Source organism: Pygoscelis adeliae, unplaced genomic scaffold, assembly GCF_000699105.1.
Source record: "Pygoscelis adeliae isolate BGI_AS28 unplaced genomic scaffold, ASM69910v1 Scaffold57, whole genome shotgun sequence".
Lineage (NCBI taxonomy): Eukaryota > Metazoa > Chordata > Aves > Sphenisciformes > Spheniscidae > Pygoscelis > Pygoscelis adeliae.
In genome coordinates this window covers 338,732-342,927 of record NW_008825615.1, presented here as the reverse complement: position 1 = coordinate 342,927, position 4,196 = coordinate 338,732, and the positions used below count along the sequence as shown (strand labels likewise).

The window sequence follows — 4,196 nt, the reverse complement described above, 5'->3', positions numbered from 1 at the left end:
GACCCCTTCCTCTCTACTCAGCACCGGTGAGACCACAGCTGGAGTGCTGGGCGCAGGTCTGGGCTCCCCAGTACAGGGGAACTATGGAGCTACTGGAATGAGTCCAGCACAGGGCCACGAAAACGACTGAGGGACTGGAGCATCTGTCATGTGAGGAGAGGCTGAGAGAGCTGAGACTGTTCAGCCTGGAGAAGAGAAGGCTCAGGAGGCTTTTAGCAATGTGCTTAAATACCTGAAGAGACAAACTTTTCTCGGTGGTGTCCAGTGACAGGACAAGAGGCAATGGGCACAAATTAAAAACCACGTAATTCAATCTGAACACAGGAAAACACTTGTTTACTGTGAGGGTGGTCAAACACTGGCACAGGTTGCCCAGAGAGGTTGTGGAGTCCCCATCCTTGGAGATATTCAGAACCCAGCTGGGCAGCCTGCTCCAGCCAACCCTGCAGTGATGGACTAGATAATGTCTAGAAGTGCCTCCCAACCTCAGCCTTCTGTGACTCTGTGATTCTGCCATCTGTCAATCATCTTTAGACGTGATTTGTAGATCAACTTGTGAAAGTTCGCAGCATACACAAAGGCCATTGAGACACCCCTGTTGCTAGGACATAGTCCATAGCTTAGTATCTAGGAAATGCTGATGAGGAGGAAATCCGCAAAAGGCCATGCATTTTTTCTGTAAAAGGAAAAGGAGTAAGTAAAGATTACATAATGATTTTTCCTCATCTACATGAGATAAATTCTAACACATTCCTCCTTTTGCCTGCTCTATCCTATAGTGAACATTTCACACTTTGGCAAGAGGAAAGAGAGATTCCACACCTCAAAGGGTCATTGTAAAATATTAGCATTCCCAATACGGACACCTGCTGAATGTGTTGTATTTTATAGATTCAGCATTCGTTAAAGTCTAACACATTTATACACTCTAAAATATTGTAGTTCAGAAAGATCAATTATATACAGATGGAAAATCGGGACCTAGCACAAATAGACACACAATACTAGTGATAGAAAATGATGTTGTACATGGAGCGTGCAAATTATCTGGGATTGTGAAGTGGAAGATACCAAAATAACATTGCCATTATCATGTTAACTGATGTTAGCACTAATTATGATACATATTATCAGTTTTCAAACATGCAAGTTGGAACTGTCAAGCGGGCATAAACCCTGTAATGCTTAATTTTTTAAAATTATTGGATATCTTACTGACACATGCTTCACAAGTCCTCATGGCAGACAAAGAGGATTTTAAGCATATCCTGAAGGTTAATTCAAATGATTAAGACTGTGGTCACACGAGTAAGTCAACTCTGTGATTACCTGAGATAGCTCAGTTGGGGGCGGGGGGGAAGCAAGCTGTGAGCAGGTAACATAATCCCTAAAATTAATTTAGCTGCTCCCCATGAGTGGTAAATTTTCCCTGGATGAGCCAGAGCTAAGTTTGTCTCACTTTCAAATGCCTGCATTCCTGTGCACTCCCTGCTCCTTCTTCAGCCCTTCAAGCGAGGGCGGTTTGTTCAGAGGCAGCTGCGACAGTGCAATTTGCTCTGTAGCCAAGCCTCGCCATTCCTGTGCCCGTTAGCTCAGGCTCAGCTGTGGCTCTGAGACTTGACATCCTCAGCTGTAATGCCAAAGCAGCCTAAGGCAGTCCTAGACTAGAATCAGTCAGTACGCTGGCCACTTTGGCTTTGCCCTTCATGTCACAGTCACCCTGGCCATGCGTTGGCATGTCCTCCGCAGCGTGCTGCTCTGACTGCTCTCATCTGACCCCATGCAGAGCCATTTCAGTGGCCTGGCAGGAAACCAACTCAGCCAAAAAGCCCCTCGTTATCAATTCTCAAATCACAGGCTGCATCATACGGGGAGTTCTCTGCATCAGATGCAGGTGGAGCAGAGACTGCACACAAAGTACAGGAGAGGTAGGAGCAAGGAGGAGAAGTAGAAGAGCAGACTTTGAAAGCTGTAAAGAAAATAGGGTTTAGGGAGACTGGGATGGGAAACAAGTGGAGAGGTGACCTGGGCTGGCTGGGCAACAAACGGGGATTGTCTTCAGCGGAGACTGAAAGAGCTGGGAGGGAGAGACTGGTGCTTGGTGGAAGTAGGGAATACAGCTAGGAGGAGGGAGCGGGAGAGGAGAACTAGGATCCGTTAGGTGAGGAGCATGGGACTGCAAACACTGACTTGGAGCCTGGAGGGGCAAAGTAGTACTTTCTGGGTGACGCGAGGAGTGACGACTAGAACTGGCTGCATGTGGTAAGTGGGGCCGTAACAAGCACCCAGAGACGGGGCAAAGACAGACTGGAGGGGCATTAGTGGAAGGAGGTGATGACTGGGGAAAGAGGGGAGAAAGAATTTGTGCTCTGTGGAAGATACTCCTCTTCCGCACTGAAATGGAGCCCGAGAGTCCCCATCTGACTCTCACCTTTAAGCTATACAGTGTACAGGGTGAATCTGTGCTAAAGATTGTGTACAGCAGACTGAGCAGGACCCCATGTTTTTGTTGAAGAAATGTGAAACTATATAGTGAACAGTAGTTCCTCAGGGAACCAGGTACTCAGGAAGAAAAAACGTGTGGGGATTTTTTCCTCCCCTCACTAAAACTTAAAGTGGGCGTCAGCTCTTTCCATGAGTGCAAAAGTGGTTGAGTTTGATGGATGCCTAGAGTGCTTGTTCCTAAAGCACGCTGGCACTATCCTCACGAACGCCCTGACTGCTCCAAAAGGCTTCCAGTCCTAGAAATCCCTTGGCAAACAGACCTGAATGACATGACCCCTTTGCTGAGTATGTGCCCCCTCAGCTGCTGACAAATACTAACTGCATGTATCCATAGGGTAGTTGGAAGTTCAGCGCATGTTTTTGGGTGGAGGGCTTTATTCCACTTGGAAGGATTTGGGGGTGGAGGGAAAGAACCGACCACAACCACAATACTTGCCGGAGTGGGTTACAAGAGTAAAAATAGTTCGGGACAAATATAAGGCATGGGAGCCTGAACTCTGCTTGGAGTGACCAAGAGTCATGTGGGCTTTGGCTGTCACTAGGAAAAGGACCTCCTCATCTTCTGTGGGGAAGGGAAACCTGCAGTTCAGTACACCAAAGCAGCTCTCCAGGTGACAGAGAAGTTGTGGAGAAAGGTCATAGTTGATAAACCATGACTAAAATTTCTGGTCATTCAATGAATACAGGAAAAACGCCAGAATTTGTCATTTTGTTTCTGTTGACTTCAGCTTTCGTCAGGTATAGGTTGGTTGGGTAGGCAAGGTCCCTGCTATCTGGCTTGTATCTAATATTAACTCCCGATAAGCACTTCACGCCCATCCCAGCTACTGATAAACCGTCATTAGCGATATGTGCACACGGGATTTTAAACAAATGCCGTGTTGCACGACGACTTCAGAAACGCCCCCCAACACCCACGCATCTGATCATCAGGATTTCATCATGAAAGTCAGCAAAGCCACAGACGATTACTGCTTGGCCTTCTGTGGACAGCACTATGTGCCCGCATGCCATGCAGCACACAGGCGGCAAGTCCCAGGCTTCCCGAGAGCGCTGAACTTTCCGCGCTTGGACTGCGCAGAGGGCTTAGCCCACGTGCTTTGCGCGCGGGGCTGTGGATGGCATCAGCTTTACCGTGCATAAACAGAGCACCCGTGCTGCCCGTTGCTGCGGGTTCAGGTGCGTGACTGGGCAGCGCACGTGCCCCACGGGCGCAGGAAGAGGACAGGCCGCAGGCGGCGGAGCTGGCCTAACTGTGGTGGGGAGCCTGTGGAGCTACCACCGCCCAGCCAGCTACAACTGCGCGGCGGCTCTCACGGGCCTGGGGTTCAGAAATACCGAAGAAACATAAAGGGGAAAGCAACGTCCAGGCAGACAGGACTTCCAGCTGAAAAAATAAAGGAGACGTTGGAGAAAATACGGTGTTCATTTCCAAGCTCTGCAGAGTTATGGCATGCCTTGCGCTTGAATCTAACCTCAAGGAATTGGCGCATAGAGAGCAGCTGAAGACTTAAATTAGCGTGTTTTGCTGGTAAACACGCGCGCGAGCAACGTTAACGCGCGCGCGCGTTAAGTCAGCAACAAAACACAGCGGTTAAAAGGATGAATCGCGGCCGGCAAGGCCGCCCGCGCGCTCGGCGCGGGGTAAGAGAGGTCCCCCGGCGGCCGCCCGCGGAACTCCTCTAGCGGCA

The 4,196-nt window shown here is 49.3% G+C and overlaps 1 protein-coding gene across 1 annotated transcript in view; it reads left to right on the top strand.

Moving 5' to 3' along the window:
* Positions 1 to 4,196, top strand: part of PM20D2 (peptidase M20 domain containing 2) — a 40,713-nt gene that overhangs the window by 15,399 nt on the left and 21,118 nt on the right. The window lies entirely within an intron of this gene.